Raw genomic sequence first — 17555 nt, forward strand, 5'->3', positions numbered from 1 at the left:
ATAATTCTTTTATTCTTTCGCCTCTGACGTTGTCCGACAGTTGCTGAAGTATTCCAAGATACAGGCGCCTCAATCACTGAGTGAAAAGGGATTCTGTAATGGACGCAACAGTCACTTCAAATAATCTTAGATACTGTCGCGATGAAAGTTAAATTGACGTTAAAAGCTTTCGTTCGGAGAACGTGACTAAAGACAACAGAATATCATAGTTTATTCGCTATTACTATTTATTTATTTGATTTGTTTAAGTTGAGTAGATAAGCGCCTTCGGGCATATACTTGTATTGCACCTCCACTATACACACAATTTCTACCAACAACAAAAAATTCTCATGCTTCTGAATTCCACCGTTGTGTTTCGGTTAAATTTATATTAAAATCAGAAATAAAACAAGGATACTGTTTGCCAAACAATCATAGAAACAGTAATAGCTACAGTTTTAGCACTTGCCGGCCGCTGTGGCCGAGCGGGTCTAGGCGCTTCAGTCCGGAACCGCGCTGCTGCGACGGTCGCAGGTTCGAATCCTGCCTTGGGCAATGATGTGTGTGATGTCCTTAGGTTAGTCAGGTTTAAGTAGTTGTAAGTCTAGGGTACTGATGACCTCAGATGTTAAGTCCCATACTGCACTGAGCCATTTTAGCACTTCTAAAACGGTGTTAATATCGTAAATAAACGAGAAATAGTGTCATAGGAGAAGGCGTAAAAGACAGTGATACTGACTCTGAGACAGACAGACAGACTTTTAGTAGAAGGTTCTGTCGCTAAAGAAGAGGAGAGCAGTCCAAAAAACTGGCTTCAAGAATGAGCTCATCGCTGGCAGGTCTCTTGTTACATTCTTAACTAAATGAAACTTTTCTGCATTCGCATTGTATATTCAGATTTAGTTGCCTCTTAGCGGGTGAACAGAATATAAGTGTTGCTCTCTTGAGATTCTTCATAAATATAGTAACTCAAAATTAAATAACCCATGTACTATCCGAAATTATTGCATTTTTCAAGATTTTAATTTTCATGGATAGGAAGTATATTGAAACAACTTGAATTAAGTAGTGTAACAAGATATGGAATCTGCCACCTAAAGTATGCTTTTGGTTTCGAACTAAACGTGAAGAAATAAACACTTATTCTGGAGGAACTGTTAATGGCTGTCGATGAAATAACTAGAGTCGTGGAGTCACTACGAACGCCGTGAACATGACCTTACACGCGTAATAAATACAATCTAAAGGTGCACCACAACCCTGCAAAATTTTCTCATAGCGTTTCTCTCTGCCCATCTTCTAATCTCCGTACTTTTCGCACAGTTTGAATGTCAACAAAGCGCGTTGCTTTCAGTTTTAAGATATGCGACATTCGAACAGTAAATGTTGCAATGATTGTCGATATCGGATATAAAACTGAAAGTGAATTAACCGTCAACAAAACTCGCAACGCTACTATTTCCCTAAAGTGCCACATGTAAGTCTCTTAGATAATTCGAGATATGTAATTTTTTTCAGACTAGACTGCGATGACATAGAAAACAGATGGGTCGCTTTACTAGTGCGCTATTTGTCGCGGTGTATTACTGCGCCACTCTCGTCACACTATGACCTGCACTCTCGCGCTCTTGCTATTTTGAACTTGACTGACCTTTTAAGTGGCAGCGCATCAGTACTTTACTTCAGATACGTTTGTCGCACAGCCTCGCGGAAAGCGACGTACACAAACGACGTTAGCAGTGGAGGGAATGGATGGATGAAAACGAGTAAAGACTCAGATGTATCCTCCTTTGGACGTGCTCAGCAGTAACTGGTAATATTGGTTCCAAACTCGTCACAGGGTCTGGAGACAGTTGAACGTCGTAAAACAGTCGCACACTAACTATGCGCAACAAATAATTCTTCCTTAGCAATTTGAGAAATCGGATTTCTTTTGTGTCACGTCTTAAATGTCTTAATTCCTGGTTTAGCGGTTTTCACCAACTCGACGTGTGAATGTGTGTAACGGGATTGAGATGGGAGTGAGTGTCATTTTGTTGGTTATCTCCTCGCAGAGTGACAACGTTCTTAGCCTTAACCGTTGACAGCACGTAAGCGCCAAAAATACACACACAATTTCACAATGTATATAGCTGTTACAAACGTTGTAACATAACTTTAGAATTGTTGTTGTTGTGGTCTTCAGTCCTGAGACTGGTTTGATGCAGCACTCCATGCTACTCTATCCTGTGCAAGCTTCTTCATCTCCCAGTACCTACTGCAACCTACATCCTTCAGAATCTGTTTAGTGTATTCATCTCTTGGTCTCCCTCTGCGATTTTTACCCTCCTCACTTCCCTCCAATACTAAACTGGTGACCCCTTGATGCCTCAGAACATGTCCTACCAACCGGTCACTTCTTCTAGTCAAGTTGTGCCACAAACTTCTCTCCTCCCCAATTCTATTCAGTACTTCCTCATTAGTTATGTGATGTACTTATCTAATCTTCAGCATCCTTCTGTATTTCGAAAGCTTCTATTCTCTTTTTGTCTAAACTGTTTATCGTTCACGTTTCACTTCCATACATGGCTACACTCCACTTTCAGAAACGACTTCCTGACACTTAAATCTCTACTCGATGTTAACAAATTTCTCTTATTCAGAAACGCTTTCCTTGCCATTGTTAGTCTACATTTTATATTCTCTCTACTTCGACCATGATCAGTTATTTTGCTCCCCAAATAGCAAAACTCATTTACTACTTTAAGCATCTCATTTCCTAATCTAATACCCTCAGCATCATATCTATGTTGTATAAATAATGAGTATTGCAACTGCGAGGTGTATGAAATGTGTAAGATGATTCGTAAAATTTTCCTCGAGGAATTTAGATGACCGTGTTGAAGATTTTGTGTTGGAATTGTACAATAAAGGAGCCGTACATGAGTAATTAGCTAAGATAACAGGTGCGGCACTGAAACAGGTGATTTGGCAACCCTGTAAATAGCACGTTACGTTAGGAATCAGAAATCGGAAGTGACGCTCTCTGAACAACGAAACTTTGCCGTTGACTCTGATATTTATGTTCAATCAAAATGGCGTGGATCGCCGACCAACGCGCTGTTGCTGTGAACGCCTTTTACGAAGAAAGCGACAGCTACGTGTCCGTGCAGTGTGTATTTCGTGCTCTTTACAATTTCGCACGTAATCCTCAAGGCCCGTCGTCTTATACTATCAAACTTTTGTGTATAACTTTGCGGAAGAGGGCTGAAAGTGCAAAACTAGAATGTTGCAAGAGTGAAAGAAGCCTACAGCCGAAGCCCCAGACATTCTGAACGAAAGCATGCACTGCAGCTAGACATATTGGATCGCAGATATGGTAAAAAATGCACAATCAACTGCAATACAACCCATACAAATTTCTGACAGTGTACAAATTGAATGCGGACAACCTCCCAAGGAGAGTATATGCCGATGGTTGTTGGAATTCATGAACAACAACCCACATTTGTGCGACATTCTGATCATGAGCGATGAGGCGAATTTTTATGTCTCAGGCTTAGTTAATAAGCAAAACTTTAGATGGTTTTCAGCTGAAAGTCCTGAGATGGTTCATGAAACTCCACTTCGTATTCAGAAATTGTAGTGCAGCGTGTCACAGTTTAGTATCATAGGGCCTTATTTTTTTAAAGATGATCGCGGCATTGTTGTTACTGTGAATACACAACGTTATGTTCATATGCTGAACCATTTCCTTGTGCGACTGCCTGCTGGTCTTCCTGTAAATGCAAACATATTCTTCCGAGAAGACGGGGCCAGATGCCATACCTGGCGGAATTCCATTAACGCACTACAGAACATCTTTCTTGGTCATCTCATCTCCAAGAACAGGGACACTTCCTGGCCTCCAAGATTCCTTAACCTTTCAGCGTGCGATTTCTTCCTTTGGGGTCGTTTTAAATCTCAGATCGTCCAGTATGAGCCAGCACACAGCATTCAGGAACGAAACGACCAAATTCAGGAGTAAGTTATACTCAATTCTAGCGCCAGTCCTGCAGTATGTGTTGTCTAGCTCCCGTGAAAGGCTTGAAATGTGCGTGAAGGAAAATTGGAGGCCACCTATATGATGTCATTTTCAAGTGACGGGCATTTTAAAATGCAAGCATTGTAAATTCATGTTACATTTCTTTTATATCGCTGCTAATTAATTTGTATCGCTGGCGGAGGTTTCAAAATCGCCCGTTTCGCTGCCGCACCTGTTATTTGAAATACTAAAGAGCAAAGTTAATTTTAAATAGAGGATATTTAAAAGTGGGTTTTATCTGTTTTCACTGATTAGTTCTCCATATCCTGCTTAGCCGTTTTTCATTCTTACATGTTTCTGACAACATCTACAATGTTTTCCCTCTCTCGCTTTGTAATCGAGAGAGATAATTGTACTTTGGGTGAGGCAAATTCCGATCAGACTTAATCTTAGTTCTGCTCCTATGTGAACGCGGCACATTCATGGGCGGAGCTCGCCGAGACTTTTATCGGCAAGTGCACAATGCGGGGCGATGGTCGGGGCTGGCTTCCTTTAACGGGGTTTGGCGATATCTGGAAAGCCTCGACCGGTACTGTTCCGCGGCTATTTGCGCAATTATCTGATAACATCTGCGGGAGGAATGCCAGCCATTGGGCTAATAACGCGGGGGGCCTTGATCCAGCGCAGCACTGCTCTGATTGTGTGCTGGCGCACCTCATAATAAAGGAAAAGCCGCCCCTCCTCAATACACAACACTGTCCAGTCGCATCCTAGTGAGGTGCTTTATACGACTGTAAGTGTTATTGTGGGCACAGTATGTCAGGGTGAAATGAACTGGTTAAGGAGTAATTACAGCAATGAGTCAAAATAACGATTACAAAATATAACACTTTTCTTGAAGAATAAGTTCAAGTTTTGGAAATGTCACTCCGTCTGTGCATTAACTAAACTACCTGACAAAGGTTATTTTTTTGCCGCTGAGGTACTCAGGTGGGACCAGAGGACAGTCTACGAGCCAGAAATGGGGAAATCTACTGTATAAGCGGCTTTTACAAAGGGGAGATTATTGTGTCCCGGCTCCTGTCCACGAGCATCTCGGGAAAGGGCAAAGCTGGTCGGCTGCTCGCGTGCTATTGTATCTACTGAAAGTGGTCAAAGGACGGTGAAACCACAGGTAGGCGACAAGGTGTTACGCGTTCACGTCTCATCACAGAACTTGGGTATCGGAGGCTTGCCCGCTCTGGAGAGCAGAATAGGCAGCGATTTGTAGCAGATATGGCGACAGTGTACAGTGCTGGTAGGGGCACAAGTGTTTCACAGCACATCGCTTAGCGCGCATTGTTGTTGAACATGGGTTCTGCGTGTTCCCACGTTGATTCAATGGCGACTGCATTGAGGACGGTGTCGTCGAGATTGGAGTGATGGGATGTGTCGTATGGTCGAATAAACCAGATTTCTTCTTACACTAGGTCAGTGGTGTGAGCGGATACGCCGTTGTCCAGCCGAAATGCAGCTCGAAACATGCAACCCCGCCATGGACGCAGGTCGATGGGGGCAGTGATATATTACGGAAGACATTCAATAGGGCGTTCATGGGCCCAATGGTAGTAAACGGAAGCACCAAGACGGCTGAAGTCTACCTGAACATTATCGCGAACCCTTTTCGTCCCTTAATGCTTATTGTCTTCCTTGGTAGCTTAACGTTTTCACAGTAAATATAATTACTACGAAGAATTACTGGCAACTGTGCATATCGCAAGGCCAGAATTGATGTACGTGAGGTTACGCCTGTGACAGCCGCTACCCGCTACACAGACGTGGTCTGCAAGTTGCTCATCCTCCGGCTCTGCAGGAGACAGACACAGATGTCAACAATACGGTAGACACGGCGTGTCTACCACAACAAGCTGGACTGTGTCCAAAACACACCTGTCTGTTTTGAAGTGGAAGTAAAGCCGACACCGCGGAAACATGCCATGAGAGGCACCATTCTCGAGACCAACGACGCGCGCATCCCGGACAACAAATGTAAATACGACTCTGCTTACACAAATCGCGTACCATCAAGCATCGAGATGATATCAATCCGCCGAGTATGTATTTATGGCGGTTCCTAGCCATTTCCCGGCAGTTCAGTTCGCTGAGGAACTTATCGGTTCCGAAACAGAACGACCGCCAACTCACACTTCGCGGTTCCTGCAGCCGTCCAATATGGAAGACACCTCACCGCAGCCACTACGAGGAGCCAGAAGTCGGCCAGGGAACTTCGCCTCCTCCAACTAGGTCTCCCACTGGACCGATACTCCAAGTCTGCTATTTTTGTGTGGAACTTGGTCTATTAATGGTCTTCAGCAGCTGTCGTCGTTTTGTGACCGAACGGACTTCGACTTTCCGCACTTCAGGAACGGATGTCAGTGCTACATGATCGCAGGACTTGTACTGTGATTCAGGTCATCGTAATTTTCTTCTGTAGAACTTATAACCCTGTTTATCATTCATTAATCCGTAGTCATGTTTTGCCTAAATTATCAGCCAATGAAAGACTTGTTTTTTACTTTCGCATTTTTGTGTTAAATGAAAATAAGTGTTAATTGCATACGATCTGGTACAATCAGTTACTGAAGTGAATCGTGCTACGGTGGTTCAACGAGCGTGATACGGATCTCACGTTTATGTCTGGGCTTTAAATCGCTTGATCTTAAGCCAGTGGCACACGCCTAGAACGCTACCGAGCACCACCTTTACGGCCACAAACCGCCGGCCCGTAATTTACGAATTTGTGTGACCTGTACTTAAGTCATACGGTGCCACATACCTTACAAAGGACTTGACGAATCCATAGCATCCAGAATCGGTGCGGTATTGCATTCCCAAGGTGGACCAACACACTATTAAGCAAGTGGTCATAATGTTTTGGTTCACCAATGTATAAAACAAGTGGAAATGCTCTGACGATGGCAAGATGACCGATGCAACGCTTTTGGGTAAAATGATTGTGGGATTGCTGCAATATGTTTTATTTGCCGTTTATGACATCTGTCACATGAACCATGCAGCATTGCTCTTTGAAATAATATTAGTATAAGGAGCGTTCAAATAAAAAGGCACGAAACGTAGTAACGACCATACCAGTTGAAAGTTGGATATGCCGCATTAGGATAAGTAGCGAGCCAGCCATCCAGGGACATGAAAACCGAGTCGTCACTTTCCTCTAAAAATTCAAAGCTGTGTCCTCAGCAGGCACCTTGAATCCGAGGTCCGATATTCATCGAATTCCTTGTGCACGAAAAAAATAAATAAATAAAAAAAAAAAAACGTTTCACAGTGCCGCCTACTGTAAGACTCTTCCTAACCTACACAGTCCATTATGAGCAAACGGTCTCGGATGCCCACCGAAGAAGTGATTCAGTCCACAATAGCACGAGTCCACATGTCTCCAAGATCACACAAAGCGTAATGGCCAAGTTCAAGTGGGATCAGTTTGAGCATACTCCCTACAACCCGGACACGTCACCCTGCGATTTCCATGTATTTGGTCCGCAAAAAACAAACACCTCTGAGGGACGCGCTTCAACTTGGATGACGAACTGAAGGACACAATGGAGGACTGGTTCCTGTCAATGGCACAGGAATTCTGGAAACAGGGGAATCCTTCGGCTTGTGAAACACTTGGGTATTTTTGCTGAGACATCTGATTACTTCTTTTGAATAACGACTTAACCACAATATTCTTTCGTACCTTTTCTTTTGAGACCCCTAATACATTTTACATAATCTGGTTCAGGCATTGTTCATATGAGAAGTTCAACATTACAACCTTGCCAATATCTAATCTGGAATATAGTAATGGCTGTAAAATCCGATTTGCATATCCATCTTTCGATGCGGTAGACCCGTAAAACGTAATATTCTTGACACTGAAGACGACACTGAGGACTGCGATCGCCCTTGCAGATTTAACGCGCCTTGCCTAAAACGCTCCAGCGTCAGTTTTGGCCACCGCCGATATCTTCCTCCACTCTTTGTCAAATCGGATCCAGTTCTGTGGCTGTAATGACCTCGCTGTCGATGGGACGTTACGCCCTGACGAAAAGAAAGAACGAGGCACGGAGGGAAAACTGCGAGGCAGGGGTGTGCTCTGGTTCGCCGGGGAGGGGGGGGGGGGGGGGGGGGGGGCGACGGTGTTTGCGCTGCTTAATGAGGCAAGCTTCCGCGTGCCCGGGGCGCCCGGCAACAGCGTGCAACGACGGCGCCGCCTCGTGTACACTGCAATCACTCCGGGCGTTAGCGACACTGCCGCGTCTTTATCTTCCCTTCAGCTGCGACACTTGACTGGGACGAACGCTCGCTCATTTATCTGCCTGCAGACTGGCTCCTCTTGCTTTTGTTCCGACGGACGGCAGAAATGAAGTTCGTTCAAAGTGTTTGAAGCAGTAATGTGGCATTGCAGTTCACGACAAATGCTGCTCAAATAAGGCAGCACTATCTGCTTTTACATCCACTGCGAAGCGGATGGCACAGAGCACTTTCACCTCTAAAAACCCTAGTGATCCAAACGTTTGTGTCCCCTTACGTAATAGCGTGTGGCTCCGCATTTGGAATGCAATTCAGCTGCGTGGCACCGATTTAACAATTCCTGGTGGTCTCCAGAGGTTTAGGATCCGGTGTCTTGTGGGCAAGGAGCAGCTATCCTATACCGTCCCTAGTCGGGTTCAGATCAGGCGAATTTATTGGCCAGGATAGTAACTATTGTAGCAAAATTCTGTCATGTCAAACGGACAGCTATCATCCTGGAAGTTGATGTCGCTGTCGGGGATGACAGCTACATCTACATGACTACTCTCCAGGTTACACTTAAGTGCATGGCAGAGGCTTCTTCGAACCATCTTTAGACAATTTCTCTAGCGTTCCACTGTCTAAAAGCGCTTAGAAAAATGAGCACCTACATCATTCTGTACGATATCTGGTTTAACATAATTTATATTTATCATCATTTCGTCCTACGTAGGTTGGCAACAATAAAATATTTTCACATTCAGAAGAGAAAGATGGTTATTGAAATTTCGTAAAAAGGTCTCGCCGCGACGGAAAATGCTTTTGTTTTAATGATCACCATCCCAACTCGCATATCATATCCGTGACACTCTCTCGCCTACTTCGTGATAACACAAAACGAGCTGCCCTTCTTTGAACTTTTTGATGTCCTCCGTGAACCCTTTCTGGTAAGGGTCCCATAAAGCCAGCAATACTCTATCAGAGGACAAAGCCAGCAATATTCTAGCAAAGGACGAACGAGCGTAACGTAGGCAGTCTCTGTAGTAGACCTGTTGCGTTTTCTATGCGTACTGCCAATGAAACACAGTTTTTGGTTTTCCTTCCCCACAGTATTATCTACGTGAGTGCACCAATTTAAGTAATTCGTAATTCTAATTCCCAGAATTGACAACCTTTAAATTTGTGTGATTTATGGTGTAACCTTGAACGGAATGGACAGTGTTTTGAAAGGAGGATATAAAATGAACATCAACAAAAGGAAAGCTGGGATAATGGAATGTAGTCGAATTAAATCGGGAATTAGATTAGGAAATGAGACACTTAAAGTAGTAGATGAGTTTTCCTATTTGGGGAGCAAAATAACTGATGATGGTCGAAGTAGAGAGGATATAAAATGTAGACTAACAATGGCAAGGAAAGCGTTTCTGAAGAAGAGAAATTTGTTAACACTGAGTGTAGATTTAAGTGTCAGGAAGTCGTTTCTGAAAGTATTTGTATGGAGTGTGGCCATGTATGGAAGTGAAACATGGACGATAAATAGTTTGGACAAGAAGAGGATAGAAGCTTTCGAAATGTGGTACTACAGAAGAATGCGGAAGATTAGATGGGTAGATCACATAAGTAATGAGGAGGTATTGAATAGAATTGGAGAGAAGAGAAATTTGTGGCACAACTTGACTAGAAGAAGGGATCGGTTGGTAGGGCATGTTCTGAGGCATCAAGGGTTCACCAATTTAGTATTGGAGGGCAGTGTGGAGGGTAAAAATCGTAGAGGGAGACCAAGAGATGAACACACTAAGCAGATTCAGAAGGATGTAGGTTGCAGTAGGTACTGGGAGATAAAGCAGTTTGCATACGATAGAGTAGCATGGAGAGCTGCATCAAACCAGTCTCAGGACTGAAGACCACAACAACAACAATGACGTAACTCAAATTTAACGGATGTATTTTGTACTCATGAGGATGACCTCACACTTTCCTTTATTGAGAGAAAATTGTCACTTGTCGCACCACACATGTGTCGTGTCTAAGTTAATTTGCAGTTGGTCTTTATCATTTGATGACTATTAGACGGTAAAGGACAGAATTATCTGCAAGCAACCTGAGAGAGCTCATCAGACATCAAGCATAAACGGAAGTAGATGGTCCACAATAATGTTCACGTAGTCCACAGCTGTGACCGTGTCTCGAAACACTACCACAGGTCACATGGAAGCCCAGGTGAATGTGCCCCACGGCATAATACTGCTCCAACCAGCCCGCATCAGTGGCGCGGTGCATGTCGCGAGCACCTGCTCCACTGGCTGATGACATATCGACACAACTGTCGGCCTAGTGTAACAAGAAACGTGATTCATCCGGCCAGATGGCACGTTTCCACTGATCCACGGTCTAATCTCGTTGATCACGGCCATCGTAATTTGCGTTGTTGTGGGGCCAACGTGGGAGCACGTGGGGGTCATGTACTGCGGAGTCACATGTTTAAAAATCTCCGCTAAACGATGTGGTCTCAAACACTTGTGCCTGCAGCAGCACCGTACTCTGTCGTCAGATCTGCCTCAGACCGCTAGTGTGCTTTACGGAAAGGGCAATCTTCCTAGTTCCACGTTCTGTGATGTTGCGTGGACATCCCACAAAACTTCGCCTACTCGTGGCTTCACCACCTCTAAACCACTTTCCACAGATGCTCACGACAGCGAACGGCTGATCAGCTTCGCCTTCGCCGTTTCCGAGACGCTCATTCCCAGGCGCCGGGTCATTACAACCTGCCCTTGAGTTGATTATGTCAGTGGATTTCCCATTTGTGTCTGGTGTTTAGAATTACTACCCATTCGTTTTTGCTCCGCTCATTTACTCGCTTTACTGTGTCATGTTCCCGCAACGGCACCAGGTGGCATTCAGTTAGGCTATGGGCAGTGGTCACAATGTTGGGTCAACAGTGTATATTAGATCTTCTTCCTCTTATGTTTTTACATGGAGTTCGAGCACAAATTGATTGCTTAAATACCACCGTAAACGTTGTAATTAGTGTACTCTTGTCTTCTCAGTGTCTATGGAGGCGACATCTTGCGAGTTGTGGCACTTGTTATGGAAACTCCGGACTGGTATTCGCGGGATAGTTGACGTCTATTGAAAATTGTCAGCTAGTTGAGGTTTTTCAGCAACACCTTCGTGCTTTCCGTTGACCAGACAAACCTGCGACCATTCGCGCTAACTTTCTTTGTATACGGTCAGCATCCAGCTGTAGACCTATTTTGTATGAGTGATACACACTTCCAGTATGAATCTCACGAGTATACTGTGAATATTTGAGTTTCCCAGTACTCTACCTATGAACCAATTTTTGCCACATGTCTTACCTATAACTGAGCTCACGTTCTAATTCACATTCACCATCCTGAAATGGTCATCTGGATCATTCTCCTCTCCGCTAGTAGTCTTGTGCTGCTCTGACTTTGCGTACATAGATAACAAGAACAAGAGAAATACTTGTCTCTTCGTTGATTAGAAGCTAAAATAACGGAAGAGCAGTAACGCCGAATTAACTGTGCGCGATTTTATGACACGTCTCATCAGGCTGTTACTCTCCTTTATTTGATACAGTTAATGTTTTCTGTAGAGCTCTACAAAAAAAGTAATAAAGGAAATCAGTACATGCTTTTTTTGTTTCAGCTTCTTTTAAAATAATAGATCTTGGGTTAATAAATGCCGCGCGGGATTAGCCGAGCGGTCTAGGCGCTGCAGTCGTGGACTGTGCGGCTGGTCCCGGCGCAGGTTCGAGTCCTCCCTCGGGTATGGGTGTGTGTGTTTGTCCTTAGGATAATTTAGGTTAAGTAGTGTGTAAGCTTAGAGACTGATGACCTTAGCAGTTAAGACCCGCAAGATCTCACACACATTTGAACATTTTTGTTAATAATATATATGTTTTTTGATAGGGTCCGCCTTTAGCAAAACACAGTTTTGTTTTTTAACCCAGACATGTTTCACTGCAGTTGCAGCATCCTCAGTGGGCTTTTATTTTCCATCTGTTAAAGATAAAGAACGTTCTTTGTTGTTTTGTATACATGTAGCTATTAGTTTTTTAAAAAAAATGTAATTATAGATATTTGAAAAAACACGTAAATTATGAAAATCCATACCTTTTTACCACATGGTGTGGTTTTTCTGACGTCTTGTGTTTCTACAATGACCGACAGTTTGTCATCTGCAACCACTTATACCTTAAAGTAGATAAATTGTTTAAGCCAAAATTACGATTTGAAGAACTATGTTATTATTATGCCTGAAATTATTTAATTCTATGTGTGTGTGTGTGTGTGTGTGTGTGTGAGTGTCTATTTACATGGTGTTTCACTTACTCTTTTTTCGTCTTCATCACTGTCAAACACTGATAATTGAGTTGCCACTGCCACTGTCACTGTCACTCACTGTTTCACTGTTTATCAGCTATAAAAACAAAACATGGCTGGCAGTGGAACAGCTGGAGGTGTAAAAACAAGATGGCTGACAGTGGAACAGTTGAAGGTGTTCCTGGCGGCTGTTTTGAACCTTTCAGAGGTGACTGAGATATTTTTACTTTTTTTTATTATTTTTTTTAGTGTGTGTTTGTGTGTGTGTGTGTGTGTGTGTGTGTGTGTGTGTGTGTGTGTGTGTGTGTGTGTGTGTATGTAAAAGGGGGAGACAGAGAGAGAAAGAGAGGGAGAGAGAAAGGGAGGGAGAGAGAGATTTTAGGTTTCAGGATTTTTTTTTTTTTCCTGGTGGGTGGGGGAACCTAAAATCTCTCTCTCCCTCCCTTTCTCTCTCCCTCTCTTTCTCTCTCTGTCTCCCCCTTTTACATACACACACACACACACACACACACACACACACACACACACACACACACAAACACACACTAAAAAAAATAATTAAAAAAAAAAGTAAAAATATCTCAGTCACCTCTGAAAGGTTCAAAACAGCCGCCAGGAACACCTTCAACTGTTCCACTGTCAGCCATCTTGTTTTTACACCTCCAGCTGTTCCACTGCCAGCCATGTTTTGTTTTTATAGCTGATAAACAGTGAAACAGTGAGTGACAGTGACAGTGGCAGTGGCAACTCAATTATCAGTGTTTGACAGTGATGAAGACGAAAAAAGAGTAAGTGAAACACCATGTAAATAGACACTCACACACACACACACACACACACACACACATAGAATTAAATAATTTCAGGCATAATAATAACATAGTTCTTCAAATCGTAATTTTGGCTTAAACAATTTATCTACTTTAAGGTATAAGTGGTTGCAGATGACAAACTGTCGGTCATTGTAGAAACACAAGACGTCAGAAAAACCACACCATGTGGTAAAAAGGTATGGATTTTCATAATTTACGTGTTTTTTCAAATATCTATAATTACATTTTTTTTTAAAAAACTAATAGCTACATGTATACAAAACAACAAAGAACGTTCTTTATCTTTAACAGATGGAAAATAAAAGCCCACTGAGGATGCTGCAACTGCAGTGAAACATGTCTGGGTTAAAAAACAAAACTGTGTTTTGCTAAAGGCGGACCCTATCAAAAAACATATATATTGTTAAAGCAAACACAGAAAAAAGAGCTTCAATACCAAGATGATTATTTTTGTTAATAAATAAAACGCCTTCCTTCTTGAACAGTTGTACAACTGGAGGACCGCTTATCTTCGTTTATAATACTCCAAGCACGTATAAAAATTTTAATTGCTGCTGCTTTTCTGGACAAAGATAAGTGTAAGATGCAGAGTGCAGAGTTTGGCAAAACATCTGGCTAGGCGAAATTGGAAGATTATTAAAACTGCAAAGTCAGCATGTTGTTGCTTCATTTACCGCGAACAGATGCAAAACTACAACGAAAGAAACGATTCCGTGCGTTATGGTAACATATACAGGGTGGCAAACATTGAACTACTAAGCGGTTTCCGTTAGGACGTTCAAACTGCGCGGTTGGCCGCGGGGCATTATGGGAATTAGTATGCGTATGCATGGTTTGGTTTAGCGACGAAGCCCACTTTCATCTGGATAGGTTCATCAATAAACAATTTTGGCGTATTTGGGGGTCTGAGAAGCCGCATTCCGCGATCGAGAAGTCTCTTCACTCTCACGGGTGACTGTGTGGTCTGCAATGTCCAGTCATGGAGTAATCGGTTTGGTATTCCCTGATGGCATGGTGACCAACTGGCATGGGCCTCGATTGGCCTCCGTATTCTCCGGACATGTGACTCATTTTTATGAGGCTATATTAGAGACAAGGTATAAAGCAGTAACCCCAAAACCATTGCTGAGCTGAAAACAGCCATTCAGGACATCATTGACAGCATCGATGTTCCGACACTTCACGGGTCATGCAGAATTTCGCTGTTCGTCTGCACCGCATCATCGCCAATGGTGGCAGGCATAGCGTACATGTCGTAACCTAAATCCGAATATCTGTAGTGACGTTTGCACGCCGTGGGTGCACGCCGTAGTTTGTAACTAATTTAGTTGAATAATTTTCACTCTGTACATGGTCCACTCACATTAATGTGACCATTGTCAACGTGCAATAACCACTCATAGACCGAGAAAACTGTGCAGTCATTGTCATAATGCGGAAACCGAGCGATTTATTTGACGTCCAAAAGGGGATGATCAATGGCTTTGAGACCAAGGGCAAAATGGCACTATCCAAAACCGGCGCCCAAGCAGCTGAGGCGCTCCATGGGCCATAGGTGACTGGGGTGAAAGACGGCTGCGGAGATAGACGTGTACGGGCAAACAGACGTGCAAATGTTGAGCGACTGACCGCACACATGAACCAAGGGGCTACCAACAGTGTCTCCTCAACGACCGTTCAGCGTATTTACTGCGTATGTTATGTCCTTCCGCAGCAGGCGCCTGGCTCATGTGCCCCTACTCACTACTGTTCATCGGCGACTAATGCTGAAATTTGCATGCCAGTACCGCAGCTGGACGTTCACTGAGGCGACAGGCGGCTTTTTCATATGAATCACGTTTTGTGCTTTATCGGCGTGTACGGCGTGGAACATGTCAAAGCAAACACCCTGTAACAGTCACCGGAAGGATGCAGGCCGGAGGAAAGACAAAAGGCCTGGGGAAAGTTTTCGCCGCGTTCCATGGGTCATTTCGTCATTCTGGAAGGCAAAATGTATCAACACAAGTGTGCATCTACCCTTGGGGACCACGTCTTTCTCCCCTCAGCACGACGGCACATATCAGCAAGACATGCAACGTGTCACACGGGCCGGAGTGTACGTGCGTATTCGGAAGAGCACCAGAATGAGTTTATCGTATTACCCTGGCCACCAAACTCTCTAGATTTGAACCGAATGGAGAATCTGTGGGACCATATCGACAGAACTATTCGCGAAATGGAATCTCAGTCGAGAAACGTAGCACAGCTGGCCACGACAGAAACGTAGCACAGCTGGCCACGACAGGACTCGACGTGGCTCCAAATCCATGTCGGTACCTTCTAGAACGTCACTGACTCTCTTCCTGCACGTCTCGCACTGGTCCATACTGCAGAAGGTGATTATTCAGACTTTTGACATGTGATCACATTAATGTGACTGGATAGTGTATTTTATCGGGAATGAAGAAAATTTAATAATAATTGTAATTTGATGCTGTCATTTCCCGTCTTATAAAGTCATCAGATGACCAAAATGAATTGCAAAATGATTTAGATAGGACTTCTGTATGATGCGAAAAGTGGCAGTTGACCCTGAATAAAGAAAAGTGCGATGTTATTCACATGAGTACTAAAATAAATCAGCTAAATTTCGATTACGTGATATGGCACACAAATCTGAAGGCTATAAATTCAACTAAATACTTAGGGATTACAATTACAAATACCATAAATTGGAATGATTACATAGATAAGGTTGTGGGTAGAGCCAACCAAAGACTGCGATTCAGTGGCAGAACACTTAGAAGGTGCAACAGGTCTACTAAAGAGACTGCTTACACCACGCTTGTCCTACCTCCTCTGGAATATTGCTGTGCGGTGTGGGATCCGCGTCAGATGGGACTGACGGATGACATCGAAAATGTATAAAGAAAGGTACCTCGTTTTGTATTATCGCGAAACAGGGGAGAGAGTGCCACAGACATGATACTTGAATTGGAGTGGCAATCATTAAAACAAAGGCGTTTTTCGTTGCGACGGGATCTATTCATGAAATTTCAATCACCAGTTTTCTCCTCCGATTACGCAAACATTCTGTTGGCACTCACCTCCATAGGGATAAATGATCATCACGATAAAATAAGAGAAATCAGGGCTCGCAGAGAAAAATTTAAGTGCTCGTTTTCCCGCGCTCCGTTCGAGAGTGGAACGGTAGAGAGACAGCTTGAAGGTGGTTCATTGAACCCTCTGCCAGGCACTTTATCGTGCATAGTAGAGTAATCACGTAGATGTAGATGTAAATGTAAAATATCTTGTCGTTGTTAGCAGGTATTGCTCGCCGATTACACTGAATACTTCTTCATTATTTATCTAATCTTCAGTTTTCTTCCGTGATACATTTCATAAGCTTCTATTTTCATGTTGTCCTTGCTACTTTTCGTCCATTTTTCACATCTATATGGCTACGCCCCAGGCAAATTCTCACAGAAAAGACTTCTTAACACTTAGATATATGCTCGGCGTTGTTTTCTGTTTCTTTTTAAGAACTGCTGTTTGCGAAGTTCATTTCCTAACCTAATTCCCGCATCATCACCTTCCTTAATTCGGCTTGAATCAGTCAAAGATGATGGTATGGTGTTCATTTTATATCCTCTTTTCAAGACAATGCCCATATCCCTTAACTGTCCTTTCACGCCCTTAGTCGTCTCTGACATAATTACAATGTGATCGGCAAACTTTAAAGTTATTTATGCATCTCCCTGAACTTTAATTCCCTTTCCAAATTTCTACTTGTTTTATTTTATTGCTTGCTCTTTGTACAAACTGAATACATGAGGGGTAGGCTTCATTCCTTCGCTACTGTTAAAGTCCTTCGACCTTTATAACTGCAGTCTAGTTTCTGTGGAAGTCGTCGATAGCCTTTCGCTCCCGGCGGTTTTATACTCGATGAAAACATCAGATTTCAAATAGTGCGTTCCAGTCAGCGACTCTATGGGAACTTAGAAACTACCGTGTGGATGCGGGCAGTTGTATGTCGGTCAGACTGTCCGCACTGGAAAACGGACTTCTATTATTGAATGGACCAATGGAATAGCGTAATAAATGATGCAATAGAGATTAAAATATCGGACCCTC

General features: G+C 43.3%; 1 protein-coding gene and 2 long non-coding RNA genes across 3 annotated transcripts in view; 2 read left to right on the forward strand and 1 right to left on the reverse strand.

The window, feature by feature from the left end:
• LOC126365953 (translational regulator orb2) overlaps window positions 1-17555 on the forward strand; it is a 1712650-nt gene that overhangs the window by 1035309 nt on the left and 659786 nt on the right. The window lies entirely within an intron of this gene.
• Window positions 12199-12807, reverse strand: LOC126365955 (uncharacterized). The gene is made up of 3 exons (XR_007566278.1): window positions 12619-12807; window positions 12400-12480; window positions 12199-12285 (listed from the first exon to the last, which is right to left on the reverse strand). It is a non-coding gene; the product is annotated as an uncharacterized LOC126365955 (long non-coding RNA).
• Window positions 13209-13820, forward strand: LOC126365954 (uncharacterized). The gene is made up of 3 exons (XR_007566277.1): window positions 13209-13397; window positions 13538-13618; window positions 13734-13820. It is a non-coding gene; the product is annotated as an uncharacterized LOC126365954 (long non-coding RNA).

This window comes from Schistocerca gregaria, chromosome 4 (assembly GCF_023897955.1).
Source record: "Schistocerca gregaria isolate iqSchGreg1 chromosome 4, iqSchGreg1.2, whole genome shotgun sequence".
Lineage (NCBI taxonomy): Eukaryota > Metazoa > Arthropoda > Insecta > Orthoptera > Acrididae > Schistocerca > Schistocerca gregaria.